This window comes from Palaemon carinicauda, chromosome 1, assembly GCF_036898095.1.
Source record: "Palaemon carinicauda isolate YSFRI2023 chromosome 1, ASM3689809v2, whole genome shotgun sequence".
NCBI classification, from domain to species: Eukaryota; Metazoa; Arthropoda; class Malacostraca; order Decapoda; family Palaemonidae; genus Palaemon; species Palaemon carinicauda.
In genome coordinates this window covers 271697956-271718054 of record NC_090725.1, presented here as the reverse complement: position 1 = coordinate 271718054, position 20099 = coordinate 271697956, and the positions used below count along the sequence as shown (strand labels likewise).

Genomic DNA, 20099 nt, shown 5'->3' with positions numbered 1-20099 from the left:
CTCTCTCTCTCTCTCTCTCTCTCTATTTATAACCCTGCCTTTTTTATCTTCTCATTTATGCATGCGGAGTAATTCCGTATTTACAACAAGAACCACACCCAATTCGCAGGTCGTGTGGCCCATGCTAGAGGCGGCATGGAATGTCTGTTGGGATGTAAGTCACTATACTCGATTCTTTTTAATGAGGCGTATATGCACTGACTCGCAGCGGCGCCGTTTTAGCTTGGAAGAGTTTCCTGCTATCTGCTATCTGATTGGTTAGAATGATCTTATCCAACCAGTTAGCTATCACGAAATATTTCCGAGCGAAAAGGGTACCCCTGCGAGTCGGTGCAAATCTGCCTCACTAAAAAGAATTGGCCATAGGGAAATGCAGGAAATAATTGAAATGATTTAATTATTGATTGTAGTAATTGGTAGTAATAATCTGTATAAAATACATAAAAAGAAATTGAGAATCCATAAAAATATAGTGGTTTTCTTTTGAAGGCTTAAAGGATGCTCATGAATGACAAGAGAAAGGGAGAGTTAGAGTGGGCTAGAGACTAACCATATATCCATAGGATCAGCGCCAGAGCTCAGTTTCCATTCAAGCTAGGACCAGGGAGGGCCGGGCAATGGCTATTAATGATTCAGGAGGGAGATCTATAAGCTCCGTCAAACCACCGTACTTAGCCACAAGGATGGTGAGGTTGCGGACTCGACTAGAAACTTTGGGAGTATCTCGAATTCCAGTCCAGCAGATTGCTAAGCAGGGATGTATTCTATAAAATACCATTTTTTTTTTTTTAATGGGTCATGATTTGGTTGATTTTATTTCTATATGGGGATGCACTGACTATTGAGTACAGTTGGCTTCATTAATTCTGGTACAGCCTCACTGGAAGCCGCTGAGACATGTGAGAGGTGTACAGTGTAACAGGTAACGCTGCATTTAACGAGAGAGAAACTGTTGGCAACGCTGCATTTAACGAGAGAGAAACTGTTGGCAACGCTGCATTTAACAAGAGAGAGAAACTTTTGGCAACGCTGCATTTAACAAGAGAGAGAAACTGTTGGCAACGCTGCATTTAACGAGAGAGAAACTGTTGGCAACGCTGCATTTAACGAGAGAGAACTGTTGGCAACGCTGCATGTAAAATAAAGTAAACACATCACTATAAATATATATCTTTTTATTTGACGACGTGGTGTATAGAAAAATATTTGCTTAACAGTATATCGTAAAATTAATAAATATATTTTAGATCACGTGACGATTTTATAAGAAATATTGCCATCATTTTCTACTGAACACATCGTTATTGCTACAATGTACAGCGGCGTGAATTAGTAAAGCCAACTGTACAAGGTTTATGGTTAAAAGTCAAGAAAATATTGACTGTAAACGTAACTGGCGAAAGGATATTATGGTTAACGGTATGCAGTTAATTATAAGGCTCAATACTATACAGTATTTTAGAAGTTTCATTCCAGCTGTGACCAGATTGTTGAATGATCATCTTAATCAGGTAGTTGAATCGTGCATTGAATGTTATTAGGTTGAACAGGCTGGCATAAGTCTCCTTTCAGAGTTTATAAATGATAAATTTATTTTAATGTTGTTACTGACCTTGAAAAATTTTATATTCTTTATTCATCACTTCTTATCCAGTTTGTTTATTTCCTTATTTTCTGTGATATTTCTTCCCTGTTGGTACTTCTGGGATCATAGTATCGTGCTTTTCCAATTAAAGTTGAAACCTAGCTAGTTATAATCAAAATAACTAGAAAAAACACAGAGTGCAGACCTTGCCTTCCTAGAAACCGTTTAGACCGTAGGCGTACTTGAAGTCTTTGTGTCAACCTTTTGCTCGACCTTGACCTTGATCTTTGACCTAGGACTTTCAAAATTGAATCGCTTCCACGTCTTAATATAACAATTAATCCCTGAAAGTTTCACTTCTCTATGAATAAAATTGTGGCCAGAAAGTTGTTCACACACAAACAAACAGACAAACAGGGGTGAAAACAGATCCTCCTCCCATCTCCGTTGTTGGAGGTAGTAGTAATAATAATAATAATGATAATAATAATAAAGGACTAATACCAGTCAATAATAACTTCAATAGATATGGTAATGACATTATCAAGTGCGATTAATAATACGAAGGTTAATAGAATTTCAGTAATATTATCGAAGGGTAATGGAATAGCATTAGAAATGATAATGATATCAATAATTAAATTAGATTTAATTACTTCTCTTCAAAGTTTTAATTGTTAAATTGAAGTTTATGTTGACTTTGCAAATCCAATTGACTTATTAAAGTTCATCCTCTTGCAAATACATCAAATTTAATTTCATCTTAGTGTAATAGTAATAGAAGAGTTGGAAGACCCAGACTTACATGGCCGAGGATTATAAAGCTCGAAGTAGGAGATGATGAATGAAGGTGATGAATAGTAATAGATTATGTATTTGGCTTTTGTTAGTGTATTATCTTTGTGTGTATGCGACCCGTCAAAAATGATGGCTAAATATTTAGAATCACACCGATTCAACCCTTCCCACTCCCTCCTCCTTTCCTAACTACAATCCCTCTCACCGGAGTATGACTATTACCTCTCCCCCTATCCATGGGACGGAGAGAGACCGAGTAGTCATGTCTGTCAGTGACGCTGTGGGTGACCGGAAAATTTATATATATATATATATATATATGTATGTATGTATGTATGTATGTATATATATATATATATATGTGTGTGTGTGTATATATATATATATATATATATATTTGTATATATTTATATATATATATTATTTGTGTATATATATATATATATATATAAATGTATGTATACACATATGTGTGTATGTGTGTGTACTACTGTGTGTGTTTATATACAGTATGTAGCTAGACACTTGCTCTTCATATAAGGGAAATAATTCTCTCTCTCTCTCTCTCTCTCTCTCTCTCTCTCTCTCTCCTGTTTATTATCCATCCGTTTCTCATCATGTGATTTATTTACTTGTTCCCCTCTACTCCTTCGGTTTTAAGCTTCAGTCTCCTGTCCACGAGGAAGTAAAGTGTTCAAGAAGAAGAAGAATAAGAAGAGGAGGAGGAGGAGGAGATAAATAATTGATGGAAAATAGAGTAAAAAGGGTGACTAAGAAACGGACTGCTTCCCCTGTATTGAACGCCAGCGAGCGGAGAGAGAGAGAGAGAGAGAGAGAGAGAGAGAGAGAGAGGGGGGGGGGAGTTACTTGAATGATCCCAGACCACCCCCTCCCCTACATCTTTCCCCTTTCCTGCCCCCTACCCTTTGCTGTCTTCCCCTTTCCTGCCCCCTACCCTTTGCCGTCTTCCCCTTTCCTGCCCCCTACCCTTTGCCGTCTTCCCCTTTCCTGCCCCCTACCCTTTGCCGTCTTCCCCTTTCCTGCCTCCTAACCTCTACCGTCTTCCCCTTGCATCTCTTGACCCCCTACCTCATTTCTCCTTTATTTTCTTAATTCTACGTTCGTTCAATCACTTTTTCTCTTATCTTTACATCTTTCTTCTTCATCAGAATGCTTACATAACATATTTTTGTTGTTGTTGTCGCTATTATTATTGTTGTTGTTTTTGTTATTATTTTTTTTCTCGTAATTGCTCCTACTAGGAATGCTTACATAACCTATTTTTGATATTGTTATTATTATTTTTATTGTTATTATTATTGATGTTGTTTTTTCTCGTAATTACTCCTACACGATTGAAGTGATGTTAAACAAACTTGTTGCAAAAATTGACCATCCTGTAAGCATTTACCTGAATAGAATTCGTCTAACTACTGTCTGCCTATACGTCCAATTGCCAGCCTTATCTATGAGAGAATTCATCCAACTACTGTCTGTCTATTCATCCATTTCCTAGTCTATCTGTCTGAAAATTCCTCCATTTGTCAGTCTGTCTATTCGTCATTTTTCCAGTCTTATCCATTCGTCCTTTTGCCAGTCTATCTGTCTAAGAATTCGTCCAACAACTGTCTGTCTGTTCCTACTTTTGCCAGTCTGTCTTTTTAAGAAATCGTCCAACTACTGTCTGTCTGTTCCTACTTTTGTCAGTCTATCTGTTTAAGAAATCGTCCATCTACTGTCTGTCTATTCGTACATTTGCCAGTCTATCTGTCTAAAAATTCGTCCAACTACTGTCTGTCTATTCGTACATTTGCCAGTCTATCTGTCTCGGAATTCGTCCAACTACTGTCTGTCAATCTGTCGATTTCTTTATCTATATTTGTTCATCCATTGTCCTTACCTTATCATTTCAATACCTCCCTTCATACCCCCAAACATTCAATTATTGTAATTTTTGGGGGGGGGGTTGTCATCAACCCCCCCCCCCCCCCCCACCCTCCTTGAGAATTAAGATTTGGAATCACAGAGAGAATTCTGATGCCTTTGTCTGACCTTTGCTATATGTATTGGGAAGGTACAAGTGTCAGGAACATAGATTCTCTCTCTCTCTCTCTCTCTCTCTCTCTCTCTCTCTCTCAGGGTTCATTCTCTTTATACTTGGAGGTTAAAGAAGGAATGTGGCACTGATTTATCAATATTTTCATCATAAATGATTATTAGAACCTGGTCTGTGCTCGAAATATGTATGTATGTATGTATGTATATATTATTTATACACAGTATATATATATATATATATATATATATATTCATAATATATATAGATATATTCATAATATATATAGATATATTCATAATATATATAGATATATATATATTCATATATTTATATTTATACATACACATATATATGTATATATATTCATATTTTTATATATATATATTCATATATATATATATATATATATATACATGAAATTATATTGACTGGATTTTGCCGTTGCGTATTGAATTGTGGATTAGTGCCAAGAACATGTCACTGGTGCCACGAATCATTTGCATAAGGCTTTGCAATGGCCAATTGACCCAGGTTTCATTTCAATTTAGTTATACTAATATTAATTTAGGGTCGGTGGTTGGTTTAATCGTTTTAGTTTTCGTGTGATACATGTATGTGTGTGTATATATATATATATATTATATATATATATATATATATATTATACAGTTTATATATATCTATATATATATATATATATATATTATACAGTTTATATCTATATCTATATATATATATGTATTATATATGTATATCTATATATATATATGTGTGTATATATATATATATATATATATGTATTATATATTTATATCTATATATATAGTGTTTGTGTATATATTGTAAAGAAATCACAAAAGCTTACATGTGTTGAGCATAGAATGTGCATTATAGCCACTAAAGGAAAAGCGAAGACACCTGATTGGAGTTGGTACTTTCATCTTTTCAGTGTGTTTACTTTATGTGCGCACGCACGCCCGCGCCCGCACTCAAACCAGTGTCCTGGGGGTAAGCAGTCTTTGGCTTTTTTTCCTGAAAAAAAAAAATCTAATATGTTTGGTTTGAATGGTAATTTTGTCAATTTCATGTCCATATGTATCCATTATTTTTAACTGTTCATGTTTGAGTCACTTCGTTACGAGCCTGACCTCATTGATATAAATCAATCTCTCTCTCTCTCTCTCTCTCTCTCTCTCTCTCTCTCTCAAGTTGTGCAGAATTTGGAGTATTGGGGAAGGATTTAGATTCAATTTACCAATAGTTTTTTTATACTGGCCACTGGCGTTCATTATTGGATGTTTTTATAGAACGTTTACGTTCTCGTCCTTGCATATTGTGTTTTTCTGTTATTTATTTTCTTATCATCCAATTCAAAAGCCGTTCATTTTCTAAGCTCGTGCGTTGACAACGCCATAATGTTAAAAGTTGCCAAGTGTTTCCATTGAGAAGAATTTTTTTTTGGCAACAGCATTGTGGTAAAGTTGCCAAGTGTTTCCTTTGAGACGAATTTTCTTTGGCAACAGCATAATTTTAAAGTTGCCAAGTGTTTCCATTGAGAAGAATTTTTTTTTTGGCAACAGCATTGTGGTAAAGTTGCCAAGTGTTTCCTTTGAGACGAATTTTCTTTGGCAACAGCATAATTTTAAAGTTGCCAAGTGTTTCCATTGAGAAGAATTTTTTTTTGGCAACAGCATTGTGGTAAAGTTGCCAAGTGTTTCCTTTGAGACGAATTTTCTTTGGCAACAGCATAATTTTAAAGTTGCCAAGTGTTTCCATTGAGAAGAATTTTTTTTTTGGCAACAGCATTGTGGTAAAGTTGCCAAGTGTTTCCTTTGAGACGAATTTTCTTCGGCAACAGCATAATTTTAAAGTTGCCAAGTGTTTCCATTGAGAAGAATTTTTTTTTTGGCAACAGCATTGTCGTAAAGTTGCCAAGTGTTTCCTTTGAGACGAATTTTCTTCGGCAACAGCATAATTTTAAAGTTGCCAAGTGTTTCCATTGAGAAGAATTTTTTTTAGCAACAGCATAATTTTAAAGTTGCCAAGTATTTCCATTGGAAAGAATTTTCTTTGGCAACAGCCTAATTTTAAAGTTGCCAAGTGTTTCCATTGGGAATAGTTTTCTTTAGCAACAGCATAATGGTAATGTTGCCAAGTGTGTCAACAGCATAATTTTAAAGTTGCTAAGTGTTTCCATTGAGAAGAATTTTCTTTGGCAACAGCATAATGGTAAAGTTGCCGAGTGAATCAACAGCACAATGACAAAGTTGCCAAGTGTTACTATTGAGGAGAAATTTCTTTAGCAACAGCATGATTTTAAAGTTGCCAAGTGTTTCCACTGAGAAGAATTTTCTTTATCAGCATAATTTTAAAGTTGCCAAGTGTGTAAACAGCATAATTTTAAAGTTGCTAAGTGTTTCCATTGAGAAGAATTTTCTTTAGCAACAGCATAATGGTAATGTTGCCAAGTGTGTCAACAGCATAATTTTAAATTTATATTTCTTTTCTTGCCCTGAGAATTGATTGCGTCCCGTTATGTTCTGGACAGCGTAATTGGAAAGGAACGCCAGCTTTTTTTTATTTTACTTTTTTGGATTTTCCAAGCCCTCATTAGTATGGAATTGACACGTGAAGTGAAGGATTTTTGCAGGACGAAAATTATTGAAGGAATCCTATAATCAATAATCTATCGCCATTTTTCATCACCACTACCCAGTGCGGATTAGAGATGGAAATATTCGTGTGATCCCTCACAGCAAACCAACCTAATATGGGTTTGTTGTTACTAGTATAGCTGTGCTAATCATGGCTATACTCAAACCCTTTCACCATGTTAGGGTATCCCCACTCGGACAAGGAATATATATATATATATATATATATGTATATATATATATATATATTTATATATATATATATATATATATATATTATATATATATATATATATATATTATATATATTATATATATATATATATATATATCTGTTTGTATGTGTGTATAAACTTAACACACGACTGCCTATTATTCAAATGAATAACCTCATCCACATAGCGATGAGCGGCAATATCAGGAATATATTTTATATGGGGGTCGTTCAGGTCTCAATAATTATGCTGCGGTATGAATCTCTCTCTCTCTCTCTCCCTCTCTCTCTCTCTCTCTCTCTCTCTCTCTCTCTCGTTATTGTACTGTCCGTTAGCCAATTGAATAGTAATTGTCATTCATATCTACCTCCGCCAATGAAGTTTGGAAGAGGTTTTGGTTACTCCTAGAGTAAAATTGCTCCAGGGTCTTCCACTGTCTTGGGATAGAGTTCTCTTGCTTGAGGGTACACTCGGGCACACTATTCTATCTAATTTCTCTTCCTCTTGTTTTATTAAAGATTTTATTGTTTATAAAGGAGATATCTATTTTGATGTTGTTACTGTTCTTAAAATATATTTTTCCTTGTTTCCTTTCCTCACTGGGCTTTTTTCCCTGTTAGGACCCCTAGGCTTATAGCATCCTGCTTTTCTTACTAGGGTTGTAGCTTAGCAAGTAATAATAATTATGATAATATTAATAATAGTGAAACTTTCAGGGATTAATTGTTATGTTGAGACGTGGAAGCGTTTCAGTTTTGAAAGTCCTAGGTCAAAGGTCAAGGTCGAGAAGTATATAAACTCCTGTGGCGAAGGTTTGCACTCTTGAGTGCTTTTCTAGTTTTTTTGTTTTTATTTGTAACTTTTATAGATTTTTTTCCAATTTCCGAATCAATAATTAATTGGTTCGCTTATATATGTAATAGGGATAAGTAAAGCAATTTCCTAAGTACATAATAAATTCAGCTATATTCATAATAGGGATAATGACAGGCCCATTCCTTTCTCATTCATATTAATATTAGTGTCATTTCAGCAAAAGCCAATTCTTATTTGCAAGGACGTGAAAAACTAATTTGAATAATTTTCCATTTAATTTATTACCGACAAATTGCAATTCTTTTCCCCAAATTTGAAGAAATAGTTATATTTTATATTAATCTTTCCTATATGATGAGGACCAAGTGTGTGGTTTTATATATATATATATATATATATATTTAGGTATATATGTATATATATATATATATATATAAATGTGTATATATATACTGTATGTATATATATATATATATATATATATATATATAATTTACATATTTTTTCCTGTCACGCTCAGTGGCATCACCAGACGTATAACTACTCGGTCTTTCCCTTGGTTGGCGGGGAGAGGCAGTCATCATACCCTGGTGAGAGGGGGTTGAAGTTAGGATAGGGGGAGGGGGTGCGAGGGTTTGAATGTGTGTTAACATATAAATATTTATCCATAATATTTGACGGGTCGCATACACTAGTGTGTAATAATGGCATTACTCTTCAACTAGTATTATTACGCTTCCGGTAATTGTGTATCAACGAAATTACATATCCCTTTGAGCCATACTTGTCTAACCTTTTTCTTAGCCTTGACTCAAGGCTTTGCCTTGTCCTCCCTTGGCCTTGGATATTAATTTATAATTCTTGCTAAGGATAAGTTTGAGTTCCGTATATTGTCTTGAAGGCCTCGTAGCTCTCTCTCTCTCTCTCTCTCTCTCTCTCTCTCTCTCTCTCTCTTCATTGGGGACTTATTTATTGTCTTTAATATCTAGGTATATAAATTTCTCTCTCTCTCTCTCTCTCTCTCTCTCTCTCTCTCAAGCCATCAAACAGAGAAAGATAGAATGTTATTTAATAAAGATTAATTTAATCGGGAGGGTGATTAACAGAGATTAATAATCAACCTTAAACGAGAGAGAGAGAGAGAGAGAGAGAGAGAGAGAGAGAGAGCAACGTAAATCCTATCGTATATAAGGCAAGAAAAAGCTAGTGTTAGTATGTGTGTTTGAGTCAGCGGCGAAACCTCCCAATTTCCCCCCCCCCCTTTCAAACCATTCCCAACCTGTCCATTTTCCAATCTGTTTTCCCATTGGGTGAGAGAGAGAGAGAGAGAGAGAGAGAGAGAGAGAGATTTAGCAGGAAACCTTCGATGGATAATTCGGTTTCTGTTGTTGAAGTTAAAAGCATTTTCTATTGGATCTTGAGGCGAATTTTTATTTCGTTTCCTTTTTTGAAAGTCTCCAGATCTATTTATCTATCTATTTATCTATCTATCTATCTATCTATATAGATATATATAGATATATATGTATGTGTATATATATATATATATATAGTACCACAAGGCACAAGAAGAGTTGGAAGACCCATGCCTACAAGGCTGAGGACTATGAAGCGTGAAGTAGATGATGATGAATGGAGAAGTATTGAATTAAAAGATAGTGACGACTGGTGAAATCTAACCGAGGCCCTTTTATATATATATATATATATATATATATAAATCTGTTATCTGTGGGTCCTTACATACTGTTAAACACATATCTCTCTCTCTCTCTCAAAAAAAAAAAAAAAAAGTTGTATAGATTGACCAAGGTAACAGAAGCTTTTACTTCACTGAAACACCATATCTTCTCGCTGGCTAATTGCTATACAGTGGAGACCACTCCTTATCATACGAGTCGCAAGTCTGTTTAGATGTGTGTGAATTTGATTGTTCAAATGTATGTGAATTTTTCTATGTTTTAATGTAACTAAATCTGGGGAGTGTGTGCTTGTATGATTATTATTATTATTATTATTATTATTATTATTATTATTATTATTATTATTATTATTATTACTACTACTTGCTAAGCTACAACCCTAGTTGGAAAAGCATGATGCCATAAGCCCATGGGCTCCAATAGGGAAAGTAGCTCAGTGGGGAAAGGGAACAAGGAAAAATAAAATATTTTAAGAAGAGCAACAATATTAAAATAAATATCACTTTATAAACTATAAAAACTTAGCAAAACAAGAGGAAGAGAAATAAGATATAAGATAAAACTGTGTGCCTGAGTGTACCCTCAAGCAAGAGAACTCTAACCCAAGACGGTGGAACACCATGGTACAAAGGCTATGGCACTACCCAAGATTAGAGAACAATGGTTTGATTTTGGAGTGTCCATCTCTTAGAAGAGCTGCTTACCATAGCTGAAGAGTCTCTTCTACCCTAACAAAGAGGAAAGAGGCCACTGAAAAATTACAGTGCAGTAAGAAGAACTGTTTGGTAATCTCAGTGTTGCCAGGTGTATGAGGACAGAGGAGAATATGTAAAGAATAGGCTAGACTAATCGGTGTGTGAGTGTGTAGGCAAAGAGAAAAAGAACCGTAACCAGAGAGAGGTATCCAATGTAGTACTGTCTGGCCAGTCAAAAGACTCCATAACTCTCTAGCGGTAGTATCTCAACGGGTGGCTGGTGCCCTGGCCAACCTACTACCTACCAATAATGAACGTATATTTATATTCATCGAATCAAAAGTCTGTTTCTATCGTGTCTGTTATTATTCTCCCTCGTACAGCCGTGATTGCTCGTCTGTTAGCATATCTAACCTGTCCGTCTGTTAAGCTATAATACCTATCAGTGGCCATTGCGTATCTTTGTCTGTGCGCTCCACGCGCGCGTCTGATCCTGGCTTCTCTCCCCAAGTCTCTCGTAACAAAGTTGAAGAGCAGCTTAAGGAAATTGTCCAATTGAGAGCATCGATAAGAAGAGGAAGAGTTTTCGACCGATTCCTAATACTTTGAAAGGTTCCATTGGCTGCCGCCAGGTTTACCCGCCTTTTTCTTCTTCTTTTATTTTTCCCCGCACCGTTGTGTTTCTTTTATTTCTTTTTAACGCCCTTTTGTATTGCATTATTTGGTTATTTTTAATTACGGTTGTATTGTTTATTCCTTATTGTTAATGCTTGTTATAAATTACGTTTTTATTAAGTATAAAAGATCAGTGGAGTTTAGGTGACAAAGATATACTAGATGCTTTTTGGATATTCATGGTGCCGAGTGTAAGGGTAGCAACTTCACTTCGTAATTACCTGTACAAAACCTTTCTAATGGAAAAGAAGGTGAACAGTTTTATATATATAAATATATATAATTATATAATATATATGTATATATAATATATATATATACACATATACATATGGATATATGTATATAAATGGGTATATATTATATTATATATATGTATATGTATGTATGTATATAAATGTGTATATATTATATATATACATATATACATATATATAAAGGGCCACTAAGTTAATAAGCAGCAGCAGAGGCTTTCCAAAGAATAAAGTATTTTGGACGAAAAGAGAAAATCAAAAGATGGAATCTTTTGTGCCGAAATTGGGTATCATTTCTGACATGAGGATTTTCTCTGGGAAAATTGGACGGTTGGACTCTCTCTCTCTCTCTCTCTCTCTCTCTCTCTCTCTCTCTCTCGCTGTGCTTTCTATACAATATTTTGCTTAGTTATTTATTAAGTTTTGTGTGTGTATGTATGTATGTGTGTGTATATATATATATATATATATATATATATATATTTTATATATATATATATTATATATATATATATTTGTCTCACACTTCACCTGTATAACTTAATTCAGCCGATCACATCTGTGTCGGCTCCAAACAGATATAACTAATTAGGTGACTAATTATCTTACCCTCATTGATTGTGACCAACCGACAATTGGACCAAAAAGTCTCATTAAGATTGAGTTAATAAAATTAAGGAAATCTCGATAAAGAATGAAACTAAAGCACAATACCTGCAGACTTTTTGGAACGAACGGTCGTCAAAATCTTTAGCCCTGACGGCTTTAACTGTTTAACAGGTAACTGCTTGTCAATTAGAAAATTGACAGTTGGTCACGTGGTCCTCTATCCCTCCCCCACCAATGGTGGGGGGGCATCCCTCCACCAACCGGTGATTGAGCCATTCTTTATTCATCTGTTGTCACAGAAGCACGTTTGTGCTTTCGCTCCAACACTCTGATATAATTGAATTCTTTTTGGTTTTGTTAACGACTACACCTTGGTTTTGTCGTCTTCAAGTGTTTTTGGATCCTTTGATGGTGTTAGTGATTTATGAATATGCCATCTGACTCTGAGACTCGACGCTCCTGCACTAATTGTTCGACTAGGATAAGTAGAAAGTTTGCCTTTGATACTCATTCTCTTTGTCAGTCATGTAGGGGTATTAAGTGTGACATTAATGTTACTTGTAACGAGTGTAAGGGTTGGTCTAAAGAAGACCGTAAGTTATATGTTAAGCATATGGATTCTTTAGCCAAGAAACGTAGTAGTTATAAGTCGAGTAAGACCACGAAGAGTGGCCTACCGGAGGACGAGATTAGGTCTTCTCCTTCCCAGGAGATTAGTTCAGCCTTAGGGGAGGGGGTAGATCCTCCGGAGGACAATGTCCCTGTAGGAGGGGTTAGTAGTTTTAGCTCCTCGGTAGATGTTGCCCGGTCCGTTTCTCCTGCTACAACGGTTACCGCCGAGTGTTCTAATGCTTTTATAAGTTGTCTTGAGAAAGTGCAAGCTATTTGGGAGGCTAAGTTCTCAAAGGTGAGTGAGGACATTTCCTCTTTAGTGAATTGCTTTAATGCTTTAAATGTTCCTGTATTGCCTTCCAGCTCTGCACCTGCCCTTGGTACGCCAGTCGCTGAGGCGAGCGGACACCGTGAGGTGATCCCCTCCCCAAAGCAGGGCAGGTCGCAGGTCCAGTTCGCCATCACCCCTGATGGGTGTATGAGCAACTTGGACGAAGAAACCCCATCGCTACTTCGTTCTCCCCATCGTCAGCGAGGGAGCACCCCGACACCGTCGCAAGCTCCTTTATCTTCAGACCCAGGGAGGTCAAGATTTCGTTCTCCTAATTGTCGACGAGGGAGCTCCCCTGCGCCTTCGCAGGACCATGAACCTTCAGACCCAGTGAAGTCTTCTCCGCGTTCCAGTCGCAGGAAATATTCTCCTAGAAGCTCGTCTCGCAGTAGGAGGCATACCTCTCATCAGTCCAACTCAAGCATGTCTCCTGAGGGTAGATCCACATCGAGACCCTATCTTAGAGACCTATCTCGTCACTCTTCAAGCCGCACTCCTGGACTTTCATCCCTCAGGTCCCTAAGGGACTCCAGTGTTTCCTCTGACCGAAGGTCCAGAAGCCAGTCTTCAAGGAGAAGCAACCGGAGTTGGTCCCATCATTCCCCAGACCACCTTTCTCCTTATTCCAGGTCTCATTGGAAGGACCAGAGACCTAGCCGTTCATCTGTTAGATCCCACCATAGATCTCCTTCCAAACATTCTCGTCGGTCCTTATCCAGTAGTACTGGGAAACGTCTCTCCCCAAACCATTCCCCTTCCAGGAGTAGACATCTTTCGTCTACCAGAAGCCCCAGATCTTCGCGACGTTCTCAGCCAAGGACCCGGCATGATCACAGGTCTCCTTCTACAGGTTCCTCACCCAATGATGGAGATGCTGATTTCTCCAGGAGACTTTGGGCAGCAGCGGAGAAATTTAGAATTCTTCAGGATGACGAGATGGATGACACAGCTCTTGAAACTTTGATCCCTAATTCCTTCAGGGAATTGATGAGTCTTTCCGAGAATGCCTTCCCAGAGAGTGTTCGTCAAGTGAAGGAGGTTCCTGCTTCCTCTAAGCCCCCCCTGAATCGTTTTGTTCAGGGTCTGGAGAAGCAGAAGTTTGACAGATTACCCAAATGGACCCCATCAGAACCCTTAGAATTAGCTCGCCAGGGAGTCAGGAAACGAGCAAAGGAAAGATGTCAGGCCGGACGCATTCCATACCCCACCATTGCTCTAGGCAAGACCAAGAGATACCTACAGCTGGAAGAAGAGTCTTACGGTCCAGCTCCCACCCCTCTCAACCCCTCCTTTGAGGACGTGTTACCCTCACGAGTGAAGGGTGAACGTGCCTTGGTTGGTATCTCTGTAGAAGAGTGCAAGAGATTGGAAGCCTCCACTAGAAGAATACAGGAGATTGGGAACATGCTGGCCTGGCTGTGGTATGTTTTGACAGCTTTTCTGAAGGAACCTTCTTTCCTCACTACGCATCGACCTCTCTACCTCCAGATAGCCAGGTCTATTGGGCGCTGCCTTGAGGACCAGATGAAAGAGACTACTTTCCACGAGGCTTACCTGACTGGTAAAAGAAGGGACCATTATCTCAGCAGGGCCCCTGCTTCTCTCTCCATACGTCATAAAGATCTACTAAGGGAATCCCAGATGTTTGGACATCACCTTTTTGAACCTGCTATTCTGGAGGATGTTCTCTCTCGGGCCCAACTGTCTTCCAAGATGCGGAAGGAAGATATGTTAAATGACTTGTTAAAGAAATCACTTTCATTTAAGCCGCAACAGAAACAGCCCTACCCTCAGAGGGATTCGGGCAAACGCCCTATTCCTCAACAAGGAGGTCGAGGAAATGATAATAGATATGGGAAGAAGCAGAAGTCCACAGTTGCTGCTTCATCAAACTTCCAAGCCAGGAAACAGGACAAGAAGAAGGACTTTAGGTCCTCACAGAACCCTGTCCCAAAGGGTTTTCAGAAATAGGGGCCAGTTCCTTCACACGAACACGTACAAGTGGGTTGCTGCTTACAACATCATTGGCAGGCTTGGGAGGCCCTGAATTCGGACCCTTGGGTGACCATCGTACTAAGGGAGGGGTACAGGATACCTCTCAAGTCTCAACCACCCTTGACCAGTCATTCGCCACCATCCATCAGTTACTCCGGCAGGTCCGTAAAGCAACAAGCGCTCAGGGAGGAGATGCTTCAGCTGAAGTACAAAGGGGCCATAGAGCTAGCCCCGCCCAACTCCTGGAGTTTTCACAGCCACATGTTTGTGGTGACGAAAGCTTCAGGAGGGTGGAGACCCATCATCGATCTCTCTATCCTCAACTCCTTCGTAGAGATTACGAAGTTCAAGATGGAGACTCCGAAGACGGTTCTTCTAGCTATAAGGGAAGAGGACTGGTTCTTTACCATCGACCTCCAGGATGCTTATCTCCAAGTCCCAATTCATCAGGACTCTCGCCATCTTCTGCGCTTCCGCTGGGGAGAGGAGACTTGGCAGTTCAAGTGTCTCTGCTTCGGACTGGCAACGGCTCCTCAGGTCTTCACCAGGATCATGGCCCCAGTTGCAGCCAAATTCCACCGGATGGGTATTCGGATGTGCCGCTATCTGGACGACTGGCTCTTCCTATCTCCTTCCCTTCAGGAAGCTCTTCGTGTGAAGGAATTGGTCCTGGATCTTTGCAGGACTCTTGGAATAAAGATAAACTACAAGAAGTCTGCTCTCACACCATCTCAACAGATGACTTATTTGGGAATGAAGATTGTATCCCCTCTCTTAAGGGTCTTCCCGTCTCAAGAGAGGAAAGACAACCTCAGGAGAATTATAGAGGAGTTCTTGTTACTTCCGACCCCAAGAGTTTCTCTATGGATGAGCCTTCTAGGCCACCTTGCTTCTCTCACGTTACTAGTTCCCAACGGAAGACGCCGTATGAGGGATCTTCAATTCACATTGAGACAACATTGGGACTGGCAGGACAACACCAAACAAATTCAGTGGACAGCACGCAGTCAGGAGGATCTTCTTTGGTGGTCCCAGGAGATACACTTGAATGCAGGACTGTCTCTCAAAGTCCTCGAACCTACGCTTGTTCTGCATACAGACGCTTCAGACATAGGATGGGGAGCTTCTCTAGAGCAGGAGAGCATTGCTCATTTATGGACTCCTTCCCAGATCTCCAGGTCCATAAACTGGAGAGAACTCAAGGCAATCAGGGAGGCTCTTCTCCATTTCACTCCTCTGTGTACATCCGAAGTAGTCGCAGTGTATGCAGACAACTCCACCGCGATCTCCTATTTGAAGAAGGAAGGAGGAACAAAGTCCCAACCTCTCAACCTTCTCGCTCAGGAGATCCTCCAGTGGGCAGAGGATCACAACGTTATTCTCCGACCTCAATTCATTCCGGGAAAGAAGAATGTCATTGCGGATGCTCTGAGCAGGGGGGACCAGGTGCTAGGTTCCGAATGGACTCTTTGTCAGGAGGTAGTAGATCGCCTTGTTCACCTTTGGCCAGCAAACATAGACCTGTTTGCAACTGCTTTAAATTTCCGTCTTCCAGCATATTTCAGCCCTCAGACAGATCCTCAATCTGCAGGGGTCGACGCTATGCTTCAAGACTGGAGGGACCTTCAGACTTACGCCTTTCCACCATTAGGGATGATAGACCAGGTCTTACACAAATTTCAGTCATCGCAGAGGTGCACAATGACCCTGGTAGCCCCGTTCTGGCCTCAGAAAGAATGGTTTGCAAGACTCCTAGAACTTTCCATAGACATTCCAAGGAGGTTGCCTGTCAGGTACGACCTCTTACGCCAACCTCACTTCCACAGGTTCCACCTTCGACCGTCCTCGTTACTTCTAACCGCCTGGAGACTGTCAAGCGTATCGCTAGAGCGAGGGGAGTATCTTCAGCAGTGGCTGAACAGCTCACCAAGGCACGAAGACACTCTACCAATTTGAACTACCAGCGTAAGTGGGTAGTTTATAGAGGTTGGTGTAAGAGGAACCGCCACACCTCTTCTAGACCTACAGTTCCAAAGATTGCGGATTTCCTTCTTTATCTACGGAAGGAGAGAAAGCTTTCAGTGTCGGCCGTTAAAGCTTATAAGTCGGCACTAGCCTCTGTGTTTAGGCTGTCTTTTGGTGAGGTTTTTGAGGACCCTATTCTCTCTGACCTGATCAGATCTTTTGAGATTGAGGTTCCCAAGATTTCCATTAGTCCTCCCATGTGGGACTTGAATGTGGTTCTCAAGCTTCTAGCTGGGGGTCCCTTTGAACCTCTCAGGTTAGCTTCTCTACAGGACTTGACTACCAAGACACTTTTCTTGGTTACTTTAGCTACAGCCAAGAGACTGGGAGAGATACAAGCCATCTCTGCTTCTGTAGGAACAAGAGGAAAGGACATGGTCCTTACGTACCTTCCAGAATTCAGAGCCAAGACGGAATCAGAGTCCAACCCTCTTCCCAGAGAGTTTCTTCTTTCCTCTTTAAGTGAAACTGTTGGGCATCTGGAAGAGGAGAGACTGTACTGCCCAGTGAGAACCTTACGCTATTATCTAGCCAGAACCAAGGCTATTCCTCACAGACCCCGGGCTCTCTTCGTCTCCCCTAAACTACAGTCGAAGGCCATGACGAAAAATGCTGTTTCTTTCTTTATCAGGAGACTCATAGCAAAGGCTTCTCCCCAATCTTTATCAGGCTGTGCGTCCAAGAAGGGAAGAGGTACCCACAGTCTGAGGGGTTATTCCACGTCTCTTTCTTTTTGGAAGAACTCTTCATTGAAGTCCGTCCTGAATGCTGCTCAATGGAAAGGGAATACAGTTTTTGCTTCCCACTACCTTAAGGACGTGGAGTTGGTGTATGACAACATACGATCTCTCGGTCCAATTGTCGCAGCTGGAGAAATTGTTGGTTAACATCTACTTGGCCTTCTACCCTAAATACTTAGTGTATGTAAGGAAGAATGTAAGGCATGAATGAGATGGGATATGAATAAGGGCTCACTCCGTGCGAATGAAAACCTCGCGTAGGCAGGTTGTATAAATGCATGAGAGGAAGTAAGGTAGTGACGGCCCATCGGGGGCCTACACCTACCTTACTTCAGAGACATATGACTAAACTAACGGACTTAACCGACGTATGCAAGTTGTTGATACAAGGTTAGGAACTTAGTTTAGAATAGGGTAGTTAGTCGACTAGGCGTTAAGACTGACCCAGCCATGACTAAACTTGACTGTTGGGGATCCAGTTCACTGCAACACATGGAGATGTCCTATATCAGTCAAGGTAACTACTCTGAGGTCCTCTCAGGTCTGTTTGTATTCTTTAAAGATTACTTAATTATATCAGCTGTTTATATTTCTACTTATGCCCTCCATCCAGGATAAATGCTGGTAATCGGCTGAATTAAGTTATACAGGTTAAGTGTGAGACAAATGAATTTTTAAATTTAAAATTAATTTTCGAACACTTACCTGTATAACTTAATGGAAGACCCTTCCCACCTCCCCACATTATCATAAGCAGCTTTACGACAACATATTCTTAAAGAATGGCTCAATCACCGGTTGGTGGAGGGATACCCCCCCCCCCCCACCATTGGTGGGGGAGGGATAGAGGACCACGTGACCAACTGTCAATTTTCTAATTGACAAGCAGTTACCTGTTAAACAGTTAAAGCCGTCAGGGCTAAAGATTTTGACGACCGTTCGTTCCAAAAAGTCTGCAGGTATTGTGCTTTAGTTTCATTCTTTATCGAGATTTCCTTAATTTTATTAACTCAATCTTAATGAGACTTTTTGGTCCAATTGTCGGTTGGTCACAATCAATGAGGGTAAGATAATTAGTCACCTAATTAGTTATATCTGTTTGGAGCCGACACAGATGTGATCGGCTGAATTAAGTTATACAGGTAAGTGTTCGAAAATTAATTTTAAATTTAAAAATTCATTTTGTTTATTCTAAAGTCAGGCTCATTGCAGCTTTAAACTTTGGTTTTGAGATGTGGACTATATCTGTTCAGCCTCTATCCCCCCCACGAGAAAATAAGTTACTAACCGAAATTTCTAAAAAAATATTCTTAGACAATGGTGTTTTCGCTAGGTTTTAAATGACCAAACTCGTGTACATTTTATGTGAAATTCTAAGATCGGACTTGCAGGTCGCTCTCTCTCTCTCTCTCTCTCTCTCTCTCTCTCTCTCTCTCTCTCTCTCTCTCTCTCTCTCTCTCTCTCTCTCATTGAGTTTTCAATGTTTTATTTCAATGTTTTATTTATTTTTTTTTTCGTCTTTCATATTTTAGAGCATTATTTACATGAATTTATATATTCTCCTGCATCTATTTATTTTCCAGTAATTGTATCCTTTGGTATGATATGACATGCCTTTGCTTCTCTGAAATACCTCCAATTTTCATTTGCGTGAATTTCAAAATCTACTCTTGTCTGCCTCTTCTATCTTTCTTTCATTTGTCTCCATATTTATTTTGCGACTAACCACTGTTTCTCTGCTCCATATTTATTTTGCGACTAACCACTGTTTCTCTGCATTGGAGTTAAGTTCCGTTTTCCTTTGAACTTAATGCTCCCAGTTTAGTTTGCGTTTTCGAGTAATTAGGCTAATTGTTTCTATATGTATTTACATCCAAAGCAAAAACTGTGCGATATACAATGTGCTTCTTCATATTATGGCTTCATGATGTCTCCCTGTTTAAGATATCACATCGCGTACTGTACTGTAAATGTTTTTATTAAGATATTAATTCTGATAAACTAATTACTGATAACATTCAAGTTGTTTTCGTTGTGTATCACAAACTAATTGTTTGATTTTTTGTTTTTATTTTGCAGGTAATGAGAGTTGTGTATATAATGGGCAGGAGACTGCAGAGGCAAGAGGATCGCCGACACTCAAGAAAAACAAAACAGAAGCTGGTAAATCCAGGGCCAACACAACTAAATATCTGGATCCATAATTGTGTAAATAAATTTTTTTTTTTTTTTTTTTTTTTTTTTTTGCGATGGTGCCTAAGGCGGCTAGAAGATTGCTATTTCAGCTGTTATGAATTGTAAAATAGGGAAAAAAATAAAAGTACAAATTATTA

At 39.0% G+C, this 20099-nt stretch overlaps 1 protein-coding gene across 4 annotated transcripts in view; it reads left to right on the top strand.

The window, feature by feature from the left end:
• LOC137656437 (gastrula zinc finger protein XlCGF57.1-like) overlaps positions 1 to 20097 on the top strand; it is a 155775-nt gene extending 135678 nt beyond the window's left edge. For all 4 annotated transcript variants that reach the window (XR_011046973.1, XR_011046970.1, XR_011046972.1 and 1 more), the window contains exon 3: positions 19846 to 20097. The gene's annotated coding sequence lies outside the window, so the exon portion shown is untranslated. The remainder of the gene's footprint in view (positions 1 to 19845) is intronic.
• Positions 20098 to 20099: the final 2 nt, after the last annotated feature.